General features: G+C 41.2%; 1 protein-coding gene across 1 annotated transcript in view; it reads left to right on the top strand.

The window, feature by feature from the left end:
- The window catches only part of ARHGAP24 (Rho GTPase activating protein 24), a 228940-nt gene that overhangs the window by 89093 nt on the left and 120651 nt on the right, over nt 1-19196 (top strand). The window lies entirely within an intron of this gene.

Here is a 19196-nt window from a genome sequence, read left to right as displayed (position 1 = left end):
GAGCAGTTTTCCTGGTGAGATATTATGCTATGGATTCATGACCCAAAAAAAGGTTTTGGGAAATCAGATGGGACGTTTCATGCCACAGAACTGGTCTTTGGGGGATGAAATTAAAATCGAGACTCAGCCTGACTGTGGAGGCATCACAATGCCTGTAGCAGTGTTGTCAGCTGTATGTTAAGCAGAGATGAAGTGAGCTTTGCCACCGTCGTGTTACTGTTGCTTCTCAAGGCAAGTATTGTCAGTCTTTCGTAACGGAGCTGTTTGTCATCTGTATCCTCTTAGTGACTCAGTATAAAAGTCAGTTTTACAGGCTGACAGCAACAAAACTGAGCTCATTGAGTATAACAGAGAAAAACATATTGTAGCCAAGGTTCTGTTTAGCCTTTGTTAGCTTTCATATAAGAAAACAGCTACATAGCAACAGGATCTATTTGCAGGCCCTTTATTTATTTATTTATTTATTTTATCGGCTTAAATGACCATTGTGTTAAATGTATGGCACTGAAGCTCACGCTGTTCTTGGATTCTGTTTTCCCTGTATTGAAAGTTGAAGTAATTTTAGTTATAATCCCAAAGGCAATAGTGACAAATCCTCTTTTTGTCTATCATGTCTGTGGGCGGCCTGAAAATTTGTGTGTGTGTTTGTTTATTGGTAATACATGCAAATTATTTTGGGAATGTATGTGGGAGTAGGTTTATACTATGAAACTAATTCTCTGTACATAGCCATCTCTGGAGATGAATGAAAGAAATGTGTGTGGAAACAAGCATCTTGCAGTTTTGATCCTGTAATTAAAATACAGATGCCTTATATTTGCATTTTGAAAACATTCTGTTCATTCCTTAAGTCATGACATGGTTTAATACTTAAAATGGTTCCTTTTTTTGTTTTTTCTTTTGCTGTGCTGATAAATTTACAGGAGTGAAACTGTCTGCTGTACAGCATGAGGCCCATGCCACGCTTCTGTGCAGGAGTTTTCTGTACTGGAGTCAGCGTGGCCACGGGGTGATTAGTGATGTCTGTGGTTATTAACAGCTTCTCTTGCACTCGGAGGAATGTTTCACACTCAACAGAAATCAGAAGCAGAGTTTAAATAAATGGCTTTTTAATGGGAAATATGCACATATAGCAAAGTTGTGTGATTAGGTTTGTTCAAGTGATTGTGTTTTATTTGCTGATTGTTACTACTTTTATTTAGAAGATAAAATGTTATTCGATGTATTTGTTCCTTTCTAAAGGAAACCTGAGGTTTTTATCTTGGTATGCAGGTGTAATGGGGGAAGGTGTTTGTGTTCACACAGAACTGAATGGGGTGAGCTACGTGTCACCCATGGGTACGGAGGTTCAGAATAGAGGCACATGAAAGTGCCGTGTGGTGGTTTGCAGATTGGGGAATTGACTCCTGCTTCAGTCGAGTTGCTGCACCCCATTTGCACCAGGAGAAGCTGAGCACAGAGATTTGGGAAGCTCAGGTTTGTCCACTGTTCTTCACACAAGTCTCGAGCATCTTTTTGGGGGTCCCCTGGCCTTTCCAAGGATTGCTGCCTGAAGGCATTTTCAGCGAGGGCAGTATGGAAAGCCTTGCAGTAGGAGCCTGTGGCTTTCCTAGGGATGTCCGGATGCTTGTAGGAGCTCCCAGAACTTGAATCCTCGTCTCCTGATGCACTCAGGAAGCACCCCAGCTCAAAATAAGCTGGAACTACATAGGTAGTTGCCAGAAGAGATGATGGTCCTTATGCAGTGGCTGATGTCTTGCACTATGGGAGTGATAAATCGTTTTATAGCTTCGTCTCATGGGTGTAAAAAGCCAGATCACCACTCCAGTGGTATTTCACCATTTGAATGTTATCATATCATGTATTTCTCTGTCCCTGTCCTGTATTACATGCAGGTTTCATGAGAAAACAGCACTGAAGACAAGCTTACTTGCAGGACCATGTTCACTAGCATGTGATCTGCTTGAGTGTTCTGTTCCCCTAGAGAAACAAACATCCCAAAGATTTCTCCGAGTTGTTCTGTTCCATGGGTGTTAATGTTTAATTAGTACTGTTTAAACTGAAACATATATTTCCAAATGTTGATCTTCAATATTCCTTGTGGGATCTTCTGCTTGTAAACTTTGTATATGTGTGCTGTATTTTTCACCACTGGCGAAGTATCGTAGTCCAGCATGTGTATCTGCGTAGATGAATTTGTACTTTGGTAGTAGTGAGTTACTGAAGTCTGTTCATTCCCCTGAAAGCATTCTTAGTGCAGCCCCAAGGTATGCATCTGCAGCTTAAGGCATGATTTCATTCTTAGGGGTTATTCAGACTGTTACGAAATAACTGCAATATTTCAGAGAAGTTACTTGTAGTCTCTGCTGCCGCAGAGTGTCTGCTGATTTCTTGTGGGTATGGCTCCTGGGCTGTCTCCCTTCCCATCAGGGAAGACGAGATCTTTCTTGAGTCATGGATGGCAGAGACTGCAGAAGGCAGGAATTATCATCAGCACCGTACACTGTCATTTGTTTGAGGTCGGTTTGTCAGACCTGAGAGCTGTAGTCCAGAACAAGCCCAAACATACTGCTGAGGAAAATGGCACCATTTTAATTCTGGTTTAGATGAGCTTTCTCTGTGCATGATTTTTCTGTAGGTACATCTTTTCAGAAAGCATTTTTTCAGTGATGCTGTGCAACAGAAGTGTTGGTTCTCTTTGTGGTACTAATTGAAAACAGGCCAAGCAGATTGCCACAATGAGACAACTTACTACTACTTGAAGTACAAGTACAGGATAGAAATCAAAATCTGACATATACTTAAAATACTTAAGCTACCTTCCCAAATGCTTCAGCTGGATAGGATGTGAAACAAAAGCCGCTTCACTGGAATGCCATCTACAAGCCTGCCTCAGGACTAGGTTTTGATACTCTGGCAGTCTTTTCTTCTGTGATACTGTTCAAACATTTGGCTGCTTTTGCATCTCGGCTTTTCTCGTAAGAATTATTTTCAGGTGATTTAGAAGTCTGCAGTAGGAGATGTTAGGAGAGTGCTCCCCAACACTGCTGTGGAGAGCACGAAGTATTTTTATATTAGTTTGGAGGACTTGAGTTTTTACTGTTCACAGCATGTTTGAATCTCATTTTTCTGTCATGAAATTCTTATGCTGTGCTTTCTCAGAACAGTGAGCAGTATTTCATTAGATTTCTAGGCTGACTTTATGGACTTGGGAAGTCTTTGACTACAGAGCATTTCCCAAAAGTCCATGGCTTTAGAGAATCTCTGCAAGGGAGTGAAATACTAATTGCCAGAACTTTGAAATTTTTAGAATTATTTTTTCATTAGTCAGAAAAAAAGAGGTGTCCACAGGCCTTTTTCTTTATTTCTTTATGTCTTTAATTGCATACCATATGGAAAATGAAGTTTTCTGCGGATTAACTGTTCTGGTAGGGACCATGAGGTGGGTTTGAGGGTTTTTTTTAAGCTTTCTTTACATAAAAGGTTGGATAGTAAACTATTTTTCTTCTCCTGCTGCAGTAGGCTTTCACTCCTCAAAGCTTAATGAATTTTTTAGTTCCAAAGGACAATGTTGTTTTATTTCTGCAGGATAGCTATCTTATATGTAAGTCAACTTAGATTTGCTTAGGTTTGTGCACCCACGGCTGAGAGGAAGGATCTGTTTTGCATATGTGTATGTCACACTGATTTCACTGTCGGTAAACAGGCCCTTCAGCCTTCACAAGTGTGTTGTGAGGTTTGAGAAGATAAATGGCTGCCAGTGTTGTAAAGTTATTAACAACTCTCCCGTTCCCTGTTGATACAGTGTTTAGCAGATTAAGCCCTTCGAGACTTTCACCATGAGTTCTCAAATGTCTGAAATGGGAAGGGCACAGTAGGTGATAAGAATTATCACCTACTGATTGGCAGCATTTTTAGTTAAGGGTCCATGAAGATCTGGAAAATGTGGATTTGATAAGTTCACTTGCATTTTTTTTCCCTAAGGGAAACAAGTAAGACAAAATGGGAATTACAGATCTTATTTGGCCAAACAAGCAATTTTCTTTGTAGTGCTCCCATGTACCTTAACAGGTTGGATATTGGTTAATTACCGTAGCTTCTATTTCAATATTCTTCTCTTCTGATAACAATACTTTGCAGTTGTAGAAGTCATATGGCAGCAGGACTTCTGTGGGATGGGAAAGGTTGGACTCTACAGTAGTGAGGCACCGAACAGGGCAGATGATCAGCTGACATGTTTGACTGTGATTTGGTGTGATGTCTTGGGGGTGGAAATGTTTTAGAAGGTTTCGACCTCTGTTGTTTTGAAGTAGAGCTGTTTGCTTTCTCTAAGGATGTAGCCTTGTGAGAAATAACAGGCGAGAGTTCCCTGCCTTATCTTCTCAGGAGTAATTGGCATGTCCAAGGTGAGGATAGACCCACATGCATGGCAAGTAGTTTTCCTTGAAGGCTTAGCAGAGTGTTAGGAACACAATGCACTAAGCAAATTCCCATCTCTTCACTTCAGGACAAAATTGTGTATTAAGAGGTTTCCTGCCCTGCTGCAAAAAATGCCTTTTCCATAGTGCACATGTGCACACACCTGAGCACTGAGGTACTCTCCCTGCCTCTGCTGTTATGCAGATGCTCTGCATCAGCATGGCTAGCACAAAATTGTTTCCCTTTTCTCCATGATATAAATCCCCAAAATGAAGTGTTAAACCAGTCAGCTACTTTGACTTGTTCCCTGTGCTGAATTCCGATCCCCTCCTGGTGTGACCCCGGTGGATTTAATTGGTGCTGCCACAAAGATGAATGCCTCCCCCTGCACACGCTGACAGCCAGCAGTGCCTCTTCATTAGTTGTCAGGAGCACAGGACCTCAAGGGCATTGCTGATACTGCTGACTGAATTAATTGTACCTCTGATATCTTCTGGAGGGGAGCAGGCAGGCTGTTTAATCAAACAGGCACCAGCCTTACCACACATTGATATCTCCGTTTAATGGCATATTGTGTTAAAGCAGCTTTGAGCGCTGCTTGTTTCCTATTGAAGATCTCCTGAACACATTGCCATCCCCATTAACAGAGTGATTTCCCAAAAATCTATTTGGTAGGGAGCCACCTCTCTGCATGTGGACATACTGGTACCCTCTGTCTCGTTCTTGTCCTTCAAAGGAAGCTGTAACAACTCTAAACTGCATTTTTTTAAGTGACCCCTGGAAATGCATGGAGTCAGCGAGCCAGAGCAACGTAGCTGGCTGAAGCTTTGCTGCTTGTTTCTCACAAGGTTAATGGTGAGGGCTCAGTGGGAATGAACTCTTTTACATCTCAAGCAGCAGCTCTCGTGATGTGCAAATATTTGACATGCCCATAGGAGGTTTTCCTCCTTCATAGTTTTTAGGAAGGCAAAATGCAAACCGTTCCCAGTCCTACATCCCTGTGAAATGAGATGGCAGGTCATGCCACCAAGTTGTTGTGCTGGCACCATAAAATCTGCTAATTTCAAGCTCAGTTCCCTACAGGTCAATGCATATAACATCCCTCTTAACCATGTTTTTCGTGCCTTTGTCATGGCTACTGAAAAACAGCGGGGGAAGGCACCAAGTTCAAGATACCTACTTTTTGTTCTAGTTCCAGCAGTGACTCCTTCCGTGACATTGGACCAAGTAGTACCCCTCTGTGCCCTCGTGTCCACGTGTGTTTGTTTAAGATGATACCTGCATCCTTGTGAGAGATACAAGCCTTTCAAATTAATGTTGTTAAGGCAAGGTAAATCTGAGCTAGTGATAGCCAACAAGAAGATTTTATAACCTTTATACTGGGGGCATGGGGGAGACAGGCAAGACTAGGATTGTGGCACATAGTTGTGGAGTCATATGAGTAGTTTTGCCTCCTCTCCTTCATATGGAAGATCCCCTCATGAAATCGCATCTGTTTAAAGATCAAGACTGGTGTGACTCAGTCTTGGGCTACTAAAGAACTACCAGAAAATGTCCTTTTATCCTGCAAGAAGAGATGAGGCACCTTTTCCCATTCAGAAGATATGGTCCCTTTTCTTGTAGAACTCCAGCACTTGTATCTAACATAGAAGGGCCTGCAATACCTGATTTAAACATAATTTCTTTAAATATATAAATATTCATTCATAGATTTTTTTTTAACCTAAAAACAATCCGATAGCAATTATAGCAGTTTAGGCCATTTGCTTTTAAAGCTGAAGAAATTAAATCGAGATGCAAGAACTATTTAAAAGAAAAATAAAAAAAGAGCCCTTTCTGAATGTCTTCTCTGAGGTATGTAGCATGTGCAGAATGGAAAATTATCCTCATACAGCTCAGGTGTGTAACTTTGAAGTTAGGGAAACATGAACTATCGCTATTTTCATATATAAACCCTGCTATCTTGAATCCCTTCTATCTTTGTGAACAAGTACAGGTTATAGGTTAAAAGTGTGTGTATTTATATTAGAAGTAGTAGTAATATTGCCTGCTTTCTGAATGCCATTTCCTAGTTACAGTCTGTTTTGAAGATAGGTGACCGATGAAGCACTTCGGAAAACTCCTGAATACTTGTAGCTTTTATTTTCTTTCCTGTAAAGTAATTCTACTTACTTCTCAATCATCTGGTCTCAGTGGCATAAATTTCATGTGGCAGAAGACTGCACAGACTCTGTAAAAATTCTGAATGAGTGCAGTTTCTTTGCCTGCCTTTACCATTTCTCAAGCATGGTATATAAAGCTGAAGTTAAAAAGTTATTTTTCACTTGTGTCTTTTAATTTAGAAGCAGACTGCTTTTATTGGCCCTGCTTAACATGTGGTGCCTGTGATTTGATGTGTGCTTGCTCTGTAGGTTAAGTTCACACTGTTGAGCTTCTCTGTGTGACCCACTGGTGTCACTCTGGAAGTCATATGCTACATACAAAGGTTTGGAACACAATGGTGGTAGCCTCTTTAAAAACTTACGTGGCATAAAAGCAAACTTAGAGGTTGAGTTTGTGGTGAACATTTTCCACCATCGGTGTATGTGTACACCAGATTTGCTCTTAGTGAGGATGTAGCTCATGTCATGAAAATTACATTTGGGGACATGGTTTATTCCCACCCTACTTTAAATGTCATCGGTTGTAATCACAGCAATGGTGAGATTTTTTTTTTTTTCTCTGCCTCGGCACTGCAGCTAGCACTGGCGCTTGATGATCAATGCTGACGTTGGCAAATGGCTTGGGTAGTCCCAGACATGCAGAGATAGTTCCCACGAAGCCAAGTGGTCCATGACAGCTTGTTGCTCTGATAATTTTTGACAGTGATTTGGGGACAGGGAAGCAATATTGGCTTTTTCCATTATACTGTTAAGGCGTGAGGAATTTCCTGAATTTTGATAGTGCAGACTCTGTGGGGCTGAAGAGAAATCACACCCCAACTGTATGGCTTTGAGTGGGTTGTGAAGCGGATGTCTGTGTCACGTCCATTAAACTATATGCCACGGACACACCATTTTGTTTGCCAGTACAAAGTCATGTGTGTTGATACTTTTGGTATTCTCTGGTGTGTAAATACAAACCTTGTCTCAAAAGAAACAAAATGCCTTTTATCTTCCTAACTAGAATAGCGGTCTGAACGGTATCTTTGACAGCTATGAGCTTCATGCGACATCTAAAAGTCCAGTGAAGTAATAGCTGGAATTCTGTGTTGGGGACCCTGTTCAGGGCTTCAGCTTTTAGCTTGCTTCATGTCAGCAGTATCCTTGGCATATCATGAAGCACAGCTTGAAACTTTGATTCCCAAACAAATTCTGTAAAGTGGGAAGAATCAGAGACTGTGGTAACTGAAGCTTTTTGAGAAAAGATTCTCCTAAATATCCATATTGCTGACATTATTTTGATGAACTGTGATAGTGATTACTTCGCTGTCTACCTCTGCTCACAGAATTGAGGATCCATCAGCTTTAGTCAACATGCAAAGGTTTATAATAAGACGATAATGTTTTTATTACAATTGCCTGTGTGCACTTTCTGTATTTCAGTTGTTAAAAGATGATCTGTACTTGATTATGCTAAGTAATGAAAATAGCATTGTAGGAAGAAGTGAAGCAGAAATGTTATGAAGGGATGCTCCAAAGTATAGACATGCGAGATGTCATTACCTGGTGGGGTGTTCTGTAGTACAGATGTCTGCCAGTCTTCTGCAATTATAATAATAATGGAATTCCCATGCTTGTTGCCATTTTCAGCAAGAACTTCTGCAGATGCAAAAATTAAATCAATTAAAATGCATATACCTCCTCTGTCAAATAGCTGGTGGTATCCCACTTAAAACGGCAGGTAAGACAGAGAGTAGGTGGCTTGCCTGAAGCTGTCTGGAAAGCCAGTGGTTGAGTGTAAAGGCATACTCACCTCCTTGGTGCACTGAAGAGGTTGTGCCTCCTATGCAGGAGGCAAAAGTATGCAGGCAGTGAGCTTGTGAATGAAGCCCTCTCATCTCTGAAAGTAGAGGCAAATGTGAGCTCCATTTGGGTTAAAGGATGGTTTAGCCAAACATCCTCAAAATATGGTATGTCCTAGTGTCTAGGTCATCTGAATAGAAATTGGATTATTTTCCTAAAGTTTACAGAGTTTAAGTCAGATAGGCTTTGTGTTTTCTCATGTGTTTGGGTGTTGCTGCCTGACCTAATCCTCTGCCCTGTGGTTGTGGTGGTAAGAGGCTCACAAACCCTTTGCTCATCATCCAGTCCTCCTGCAGACTCTTTCACCTTCCCCGATTTCCATTACTGGTGCTAGGGGAACATTGATCCTTATTTTAAATGAAGTGCCATCTTTCTTCTTTTTCAGCCTTGTATTAGAGGAGTGGGACAAAAACTTCTTAAGCCCATGGTGAATGTGAGGACCTCGCTTGTCTTTGTTTCTTCAGCACAAGTGTCAAATTTAAGGCTGAAAAGCAGAATTTCTACCTCACATCTGCCAGCTTCACAGTCATATCATGTACTAGTACATGGTGCTTATCTTTTATTCACCGTGGTAAAAGCTGGAGTAGCCTGACTCCTTCCCTTTGCCGGGAAAGAAAAACCTTTCTGTGGGATGTGAATGTCTTTGCCCAGGGCAACATCGTCTCATCTCTCATTCAGTCCTAACTTGTACTGCTACTTTTGGAGGGGGGAAATCTCTGCTAATTAAATTGTATGTCATTTATAAAGCTAATGGGCATAGCTGGTTGTGAAGTCTTGATCTTCTGTGCTGTATTTCAGATCCCTGCTATATTCTGAACTTCAGTGAGCGGTTAGCTTTTGTTTTCTGGAAGAAATAACAAGGACGAAGGTGTGATTGATGTATGTTTGTGAAGAGATAACTTCAAACTACAAGTGCAGGGTTGGCTGTCAGGTCTTAATGAAGCTGGTCTACAATTTAAGTGATGATTAATGATGGAATAATGTCAAGTAGCAGTATTATGTTGACTTCTGCGGCAGACCAAACAGTCTCTTCTGTGGGAGGAAGACTGCTGCTCTGGGTTGAAACCAGCTGTACCCAGCAGCCAGCGTTCCTTCTCTGTGGTGTGTGTTGCAGCGGGCGCGTGTCTGGGGGCAGCCTGCCCTTCCGTCCACATGCTGCCTGCGGGCAGCCACGGCCAGCGGGAGGATCTGCTCTGCAAAGGCCTTCCTTCAGGGCGATGACGGAAAACGTGAAAACGTGACAGCCTTATCAGCCAGCCTGCTGCATGCCAGCATGGAGTGGGGGAGAAGACCCAGGGAAGGGTGATCTTTGCAGCTTGCCAACTGCAGCGCTGCAGCTAAGGTCTGAGGGGAAGACACCATCTGCTACCATTTGGCATGACTTGGTCCCGAGAGCACAGAGCGTGTTATTGTCCTTGACCTTGGCAGAAGGAGCTGGCAGCATGCCTGCTGGGCTGCTCTCTTCAGCAAGAGATAGGAGCAGGAGCGATGCGGTGGTAAAATAGCAACCGCCTCTGTGGCTGGCGTGCTGCAGCAGTGTGAGTGCTGGGGGAGAGGGACATGGTGCCTTGGACTCTGTGTGCCCCTCTGCTCCTGCCACGAAAGGACACGCCGCACCAGGAGCGAGCGGGTTCTGCTCACCCATGGGGCCAGCAAGGGGCTCCCAAACCGTGGTGGAATAATGTGCCTGTCAAGGACAATAACACCATTAAAGCTGTTGGTAATCTTAGAGGAGTAATAACAGGAGGTTTGCACAGGCTGATGAGAGAACGGGCTGGCTCAGTGGAGACTTTGCTGAACTTGAATAAACATCCCCAAACAAGATTAGCCATGCCAGGGACTGGTTTCTTTCAGAAGGACAGGGCACCTGCAACTTCATGCCTTTCCATTTGTGTTGTGGCTTAATCTCATTGCCTAGCATGGACCTCATTTCCTAGGGACAGAGAGAAGAGAGCAGGGGCTTAAGGGAAAACTTCAGACAAACTGCCTAAACTACCAGGTACATCTTTTCTCAGAGAACAAATACTAACATCTCAGCTATGGGAATAAAATGGCGCAGAGGTGGGAGAGCGTACTTTTAGCAGCAGGCAAGACAAACGTTAAAAACAAGGTATGGGAGACAATAACAGTTGAAGCCAAGGAGAATGAATGATGAAATTAAACAGTGGGCTACCAAAAAGGTATATAAAGGGGGGAGTGTTTATATCAGGGGAACGTGAAATAATTTGGGTCATACACTTATTATTTTGTTGTCAATGGGAAGTCAAGTTGAGCTATGGTAAAGGCAAAAGAATAGTCATAGTATAAAACTTATTCATGCAAGGCATGCATGCATGTGTGTGCTGTCTTTGCATTTGCAGTACTGCAGAGGAGCACTTCCAAAATGGTGAAAGAGAATCCAGGCAGGGAGAGCAGCCTGCGGTTTGTTATGGCCCTGTGATGGATAAGAGCATGTTTAGCTTCCATCTGTTCTGTTTTGGACAATGCCAACAGAAGAGTCATAGCTTTGGCAGTGATGGATATTTGAAACCATTGCCATTTTTAGCAGTTCTAAAATTTTTCCAATTCTGTTTATTAGCTGTCTGTTTTTCTGTTTGACGTGTATTGCCAGATACACCGCAGGTGGTGATTAGCTACAAGTGTCAGATAAAGTGAGGCTGTCCTTGCTGTCTCTCCCTCTTCCACTGCTGTTCTTGGTGCAGAAACGATGGGGAATGGGAATAGTTAGCGATATGTTTTGGCACATTCCAGATAACTGTAATTTTGTTTTCCTGGAATTATATGCATAAATACCTTACAGTTTATGTTTATGAAATATTATTGCAGCATGAGTGTAGCTTGAAAGTAATAAAGAACCTAGATGTTCAACTATAGTGCAATACAAGAAATGGATTACTTGCCAAATACAGTATTTTCCATGATTATTGAAATGTAAACATTTATCTCTTTTTTTTTTTTTACATCTGTGCTGCCTCATGCTTAAAAAAGGCATTGAGGTGTGCCTTACATAATTCTGCTTTAATTAAAAATGAAAATATATTGGGAATATGTAAACTAGTGCATCACACGCAATTACAGCACTCGGTAGTTCTTCCTGGAAAAGGGCAAGTCACCACCAGGCCCGGGATGCCACTTTAGAAAGTTGTCGCTGTGGCAGGAGCTGGGCCCTGGACAAGAGTGTCTTCCCTCCAGAGGTCTGTTCTTTCTGCATATCTCTAGAGGTAATCCATATGGATCAAAGAGCAGTATTTTGCCACAAATGATTGCAAATCCATTTATTGTGGTTCCATATTATTGATCTTTGCAAATTTTGGTGATACCTAACCAGCCTTTATTTAAAGGTTTGTTGACTCCAAACGCATATTTGGGATTGTCATTTAAAAGCCTTGTCAAAGGCAAGTTAGACTTCAGTACACTAAAACCCATTTAAAGAATCCCCAAAGGTTTTTTAAGTGTTAATCTTTTTAAAGCCACATAGATTTGTGGAGAAGTGGGCTCTTTTACAGAAGGTCCTGTAATAGGTGTACATGTATATGTTGATTTATTGTGTTTTGAGTACAGCTTTGTCCACACATGCAGATGATGGGAGAAGAAAAATGTGAAAGTGATTTTCCACTTGAAAGTGCTTTCGATCTCTTGGGACTCCTATGCACCTCAGTGATAAAACCACAATTCAGATTTGTTTGGCAGAGAGTGTCAACACTGGAGCTGGGATACCCAAGATTTACATTCTCAGAGTACCATTAAGTACCACTGGATCTGCAACTGGTTTTTTAATGCATCAGCTCTCTTTTAATTTTTTTTCTGGTTTAACAGCATCAACTATATATCAACATGTCATTTAAAATAAATAGACGGAGAATACTCCTCTGGAAATGCCCTGAAGATTCTGTTACTTTCATAAATTGCATTGCACCAACAAAGGCTGGGGAAGAGATTTAATAAGGCTTTTATTCCATGCTAATTAAATGTCTGAGTGATGACACCGTAACTCAACAGATTAAATTGCTGTGTGAAAAGATATAATCTGTCATGCAGAGATGCACATTAGTAATTAATCAGTGCTGGATGGCATGTGGGACACCCGCTCAAACCATGTTAGCCCTTGGTTGAGTCCCCACATCTGAAATAGAGGCAGTAATGCATAATGCTTTTTCTAAGGTGTTTTGTGCTTCTTAGTCTGTGAGTGAAATGGAGGCAAGTGTAATGCTACTGAGTTATGTGAGTTTGAACTTAAAACTGTCATTTTAATTGGTGACCATCCCTATTCCTTGATGGTTTTTGATTATTGTTTGTTTTAATATCAATGTTGTTATTATTTTCTAAAGCGGGTAATTCATGCAGTTCAGACTCCAACTAAAACCTCTACCAAAAGCATTTGGACAATTTCAGCCTTGATGTAGCTGGAGTACATCCATGGAGGTCTACTGTACTTAATCTGCTTCTGTTTCTGAAGAGAATAGGTACAGAATAAATACTATGCTTAGCTCATCTTGCTCTTTTCTCCTTCAGCAGCGTGGCTTGCTGCAAATTAAAATACAAAGGTTTTGCGCACCCCTACTGCTCAGTAGAGTTCACGTTACCTCTAACAGTAATGTGAAAATTGCTTATTGTGAATTGATGGTGAGATCAATGTTATGTGGAGTGTGTGGCAGTTCTTTTAGAGGTTGATTTGCTAATTTACATACTTAATCTTGGCCAGCTCTTGAAACAAAAATGAGGTTTAAATCTAAGCTGGATTTTTGTGCCTCTGGGGCAGTGATGCCTGACGTCTGCCTGTGCTCTGCAGCAATATTTTGTTCTGCAGCGTGACAGAGAACCCCTCTCCTAATTTCTGCTACTGAACAGTTTGTCTGTGCTTAAAATTAATCTAAATACTCTCAGATCCGCTTCTCCAAATCCATTTATTCCTTCTGCTGAGGTGAGTGATGAAGTAGTATATAAAGACCTCTCGAATGTAAAGAACTTGTAAACAGGCTGAACTCTGCCCTGATACAGTGCCAGGAAATTAGCTGAGAGCACCACTTGTTTGCTGCTGCTTCCAATTTACTTCAGATTTTGCATCCTGTGGCAGTAAGTAGTGGTGTTCTAGCCAGGCCTTTGGCTGTTCCTGTATTCAGAGGCTTTTTCCAGCTCTCTCTTTGCCCTGCTAAGCGAAAGAATTGCAGTCCCCTTTTCATCCGTGATGAGCCTTTGCTTCCTCTCTCCTACGTCTTCCTGCCTTGGAGCTAGCTGTGTTTCTGCCGTCGCTGTGGTCTTTGAGGTTTGGCAGTGCCACTCCATGTCCCCGTTATCCTTTGCAAGCCACTCTGGTCTTATTGACCAAAGCCTTCATGCAGCCTCACAAAAAAATCTCACTCCTGAAAGTCTCTAGATGGGGGTACATGTGCAAGACTGGAAAGGGTGTTGTTGCAGATTTTGTTGTCGAGGGCCAGTTACGTTGTCAGCATGTACAAAGTCTGATACCTTTAAGAGTCCACTGGTTTTCAGGGAGACCTTAAAATCAAGGAAATTTTATGATCCATGCAACCATGAGGTTAATAAAGTTAATGTTTCATTTTTATTGCCGGTGATGTACTGCGCTGGGTGATGCAAGCCAAGCGCGTGGCAGTGCTGCCCTCTGCAGCCTCCCGTTCTGGTGGCCAGAGTGGTTGTGGGAAGCTGGTTTAGGGCAGCTCTACTTGTGTAAGGCTGGAAAGCTACCCACCCTCATCAAGGGCATCTTAATGCTCTCTCTCCTTCTGTTCTCACCCTGATAATGTGCTTTTCAACAGGAGGCTGTTGTACACCCCAGTCAGCCTTTCCTGTTGCTGTTAAGCGAGCTGGACTTTTCAAGTTTTCATGGGATGCTCTAAGCCTTAGCCCATGGTAATGATGCTACAAAAGTCAGTGTAAGACTTTCAAGCTGGGGAATTCAGTTTTAATCTATCTGGCAGCTCCTCACTGCATCCTTCTCAGCAGAGCCCTATTCTTGACTTTATTATTGTAATTTTTTTTTCCTGTGTGACTAATTTCTGTCCAGACACTGAACATGAACAATGATAATCTTTTCGTGAAGCCAGTAGGGAAACTCCAGAAAGATCTGTTAAATTTAGCTGGTTGAAATGATCCAGCCATGAAGCTTGTGGAGCCAACGCAGGATGCTGACTATGATTTTAATATTGACTTTATTATTCTATAGTATGAGTTGTGAGTAGTGCCCAGCTGACAGAGGCAGAGAAACGTGTCATTTGGTAGCCAGAATAAAACCATGATGCTGTGTGCTGCAAAGAAAGGAGGGATTGATCCCATGTATTATCAGCTGTGTAAAACTTTGTGTGTCTCAGCTCTTCCAGCAGTTTACCTACCAAGGTGAATTATCCCATGGAAAAGCCTCCACTGAGTATGAAGCAGCCTGAACAGATGGAGGGTTTTTCATAGGCATCCTTAGATGGAAGCAAAATGGACAAGAAAGTAAAGGCAATGAATGCTCAATAGAATTTCGTACTAGTGTAATCTCAAAGCTGACAGGCAGCAGGTGAATGTATACCTGAGGATAGATCGTTTTGCCTCTCTCTTGACAAGCATATAAATCTGTCTTCAATTAACATATATATATTATATATATAATCTAAGAAGAGGAAGTAAATATGTAAACTTTCTTCAATTTGCATTTAAATCACAAATTATTTTGAATCTAAAAAAACCCACTGATTTGTGCAAGCAAAAAGTTTTCATATATGAATGTAAGTTTTCATGTTTCAGTGGGCTGCTTGCTTTCTCCTCACTTGATTTATATAAAATGCTTTCCAGTTGCTTACATGGTAGGTTCCAAAATGCTCTATATGCTCTCTGGTAACTAAAAAGAATAGCTTAGTGATACCCTGCTAATGACACTGTAGGCATCTTGTTGTCCAGGGCTACTTGAAAATTGGAGAGCATTTGAAGTATTTTTGTGTGATGAACAACTAGAGTTTTAAAAATGTCAGTTCTGGCTGCTAGACCGAACTTTCAGGAAGTATTGGCAGACAACAGGTATAAAGACCAATTAATCCCTATGTACAAGAAAAAAATCAAGGTAACCAGAAAAAAAACACCTATCTGGAAGGTGCCAGTAGTTCAGCCATATAACAGATGGAATAGCCATATAACAGATAATAGCAGCAAGAATTAAAAAATGTACTAAGAAAATTATAGAATCAGATGGTATTAAAGTGGATTCTTGAAAATCATACATATAAATGCATAAAAACACTAAATTAATTCAAATTCTTTTTCTATGTTTGTGCACATGTATTTATAGGCTGAACTACCCCATTGTATTGTGAACAGTAGTCGAAGGTAAATTAGGTGTGTTCTTCACGTTGTGTTTTCATAAATCATGATCACCCTTTGCACCCCTTGGAAAGTAACTGTTGTTTCTAAAATTGAATAGGCTGTATCTGCTCTCGAGGGAAAGGTCTTCCTGTCCTTGAAGGCTCTCAGAGTTTTGAAAATGAGCCTTTAAAGCTGTGGTGTTAGAAAAATTCACCTGGAGTACAATACACTTCAGATTTTTCTTTCCATCTGTGACATGTCCTGACAAGGAGTGTTTTCTTAAGGGGGTTGTCCTGCTTGTGTCGCTGCTCAACAGATTGTCTTCTGAAATTGCTCTCAGCCTCAACGTGCAGCTCTCCTATCTCTACCTCTGCATTGAGGATGAGTGCAGAAGAGCACAGAGGCTTCCAAACAGTAACATAAATAGTGCTTCATAATTGCTGTAGAGTTTAGGCTAATGATCAGCAGCGGGAATGAAACCAACACTGGCTCACAACACATGAGTTGCTATGCCAAAGCAGAGTGCCAAAACAGACTTTCCGTTACCTTCTACATCTGTGTCTTGTAGGACTTTCTACATCTAAGTCCTTCTAGAAGATCCTGGAGATAGGATTTCTCAGCTCCTAGCCGTGTCAGAGCAGCCATTCTGGTGTCTTCAGAAGCAAGGTCTCTGACAAATGCCAAATGCTCTAGGCTTCTGGTCCTCTGCTCAGCACTAATGTGTCTTAATTCTGGAGCTGGCAGTGGCCTGCTCACTTCAGGGAGTCCTGGCAAGCCAAGATGCAGCAGTGTCTGCGAGAGTCACAGCAATTATCTGCCAGCAGGGTAAAGGGTAAATTTGAAACGGTATTTTTGACTGGATTAGCAATACCCATTCTCAGTCCTGAAACGCTGCTTATAGCTCATTGCCATAATCCTTCTCTTAATGCTGGGAAAAAGCTGGACTTGGTGTTTTGCACGGAAATGTGCATGCATGAGAGATGCTGCACACTGTGGTTACAGCATTTCTGTGACTAACTGCACTATAGGAATACAGATTCCTTTCCCGGGCTGTGTTTTGGCACATGCAGCTCTTTAAGAAAAGCCTTGAATACCCATGTATTAAATTTTTAATAATAAATAAGAATGAAATGTTCCATCTTGTATTTACATATTTCAAATCTAGCTTATGTTGAAGAGGGATGATTCACTCTTCTTTTCGAAGGGAAGTGTGCCCACACAGTTACTGAAGACAAGTGTTTGTTGTGACACTTGACCTTAATCTCTCTAATTCTGTGAATATTTGGAAGTCTGGCCCCAAATGGCCTCTGGACACCTAGGAAGTTGTTTTGATTTTTGTTCTTTTCCCATGTCACTATTAAACTTTAAATATTCAGTAGTTAGAGTAAAATGTTCCAGATGTTACGCTAACTAGTATTTCACCTATGTGATGTAAGGAAAAAACCCCCATAATTCTTAAACTGAGGTTAAATTAATCATCTTTTGCAAGTGTTTTACCACTTGTAGGTGAAACTTCAAAACTTGTGGGTTTTGGTTTTGTTGTTTTATTGTTTTAATGTTCTGATTAATAATGCTGTCTCAGGAAAATTAGAGAACGCTCTAGTTGGGCTTGTCTCTCACTGACTCCATTGCACAGACGACTTCAATTCATAACAGAGAATCCAAAGCAGAAATGCAAACTTGGAGTGGGAGAATTTCCTCATGGGAGGGAGAAGAGGATGCAGCTCCACAGGTCAAGACGCGAGCTTGTCAGGAGAAGCTTGGGGTGCCACTTCGCCCATGCGCTCTGATGGGCAGGACTTGATCCTGTGTTCGGCAGGGCAGATGGGATTGAAATCTACTTCAGACATATTGCTAAAGATAAAAATAAGCAGAGCGGATGGTAGAGCTGGAGGGAGAATGCCAGTTGTCTGGGGACTCTGGGCACTGGGATCAGATTGCAGCCTGCAGTGCCAGGTCTGGCCCCAGCATCAGCTGGAGCTATTGTCTCATTCTCTGATGTATTTTCAGTGTAAATAATACGATGTTGGGTTTGGGTTTTTTTGGGGTTCGGTTGTGGGGTTTTTTTGTGTGTGTTTTTTTTGTTTGTTTGTTTTTTTGTGGGGGTTTTTGTTTGGTTTTTTTTTTGTTTTGGTTTTTTTTTGTTTGTTTGTTTGGTTTTTTTTGTTGTTTTTTTTTTTCATAAAAAAGCATGCACTCCACTGCCTGGGATAAAGAAATGTATGCACTCAGAATTCTAAAAGGTGAGCTTGATTTGAAATTTCCTGGTTGCCTCCAGCTTCAGGCTATAGAGGGATAGGAATATGACTTGAATGAACATGGGGATGGTGTTGTGACACCTTTACGGACTTTGAACCACTTCTGTGTAGCTCCATAATAAGTGGACAGACTTACAGGGGCTTGTTCTGGAAAGTCAGTGTTTATGATCTGAGAAGCTGCAGGTGTGTTGGTCTGTGCTGCTACACCTCATCTTTCAAATACATCAAAATGTTTGGCAAAACTGACCTCTCAGTGAAGATGAATCTGCATTTTTATCAGTACTGCAAAGCTTCTGCATATTATTTTTGAAATAAATTTGCCCCAGAAAACAACAGACATTTGTAACAAATCAGAATCCTGTCACAAAGTAGTTTAGTGCTTTAGCACCTTGCAAGAGAGTATATGGCCTGCTTGTTCTTATTTTTAGCTGGCAGTATTTTAATATTTATGTAAGAGGCAATGTTATAACTACAATATATGGTTTCATTAATGCAGAGTGGACAGAACTTAGTTAAATGCTTGTGTGTTGATCCTACTTGTGACTGGCTTACAGATTCCAGTAATGTTTTGCAAGAAGCAAGCTCCCAAATACTTTAAAAATCTTATAATGTATTTTCTCTATTTTTTGATCTAATGGAAACATTTAATGACCTCTGTCTGGGAAACCACCACTTAGAATTTTGCAGCATTACATCTGACTCCTGATGCTGGTGGCAAAATTCCCAGTAACTTCAATATAAACAAGATCGCAGCCTAGCTATGACATTGATAGGATAATATGGAAAATACCATAATACATTGAAATGGGAAAGAGGATTTTAGATTAAAAACTGGCAAATACCAAATTTGAGCCATAATAGCTACATTTAAACATTCTCTCTCCCCCATTCCCCCACGTGAATGTTCTGGGGGGTAGAGTCATTATAAGGACTTGAATAACTGCATGTGGTTGGGAAGTCAGTTCCAGATTGCATCCAAAAGCCTTGTATGTAATAAGATACACTGCAGCTCTGCGAGTGTGTTCTGAAGTGGAAAATCAAGCAATAACATTGAAAATTATTCTGTTGTTCTTTGTGGCTCTTATTGCATTCTAGAACTACATGAAAGGAATTAGAAGAAACCCACATAGCCATGCCCTCTCTAAACTGTTCCTTGCCTTTAATTTATTGTAGTAAAAGAAAAAAAAAAGAAGAAAAGTAGGACCGTGAGGTTGAGTTA

Source organism: Strix aluco, chromosome 4 (assembly GCF_031877795.1).
Source record: "Strix aluco isolate bStrAlu1 chromosome 4, bStrAlu1.hap1, whole genome shotgun sequence".
In the NCBI taxonomy this organism is placed as follows: Eukaryota; Metazoa; Chordata; class Aves; order Strigiformes; family Strigidae; genus Strix; species Strix aluco.
The sequence above is the reverse complement of the archived record's forward strand: the minus strand, read 5'-3'. Positions and strand labels throughout refer to the sequence as shown.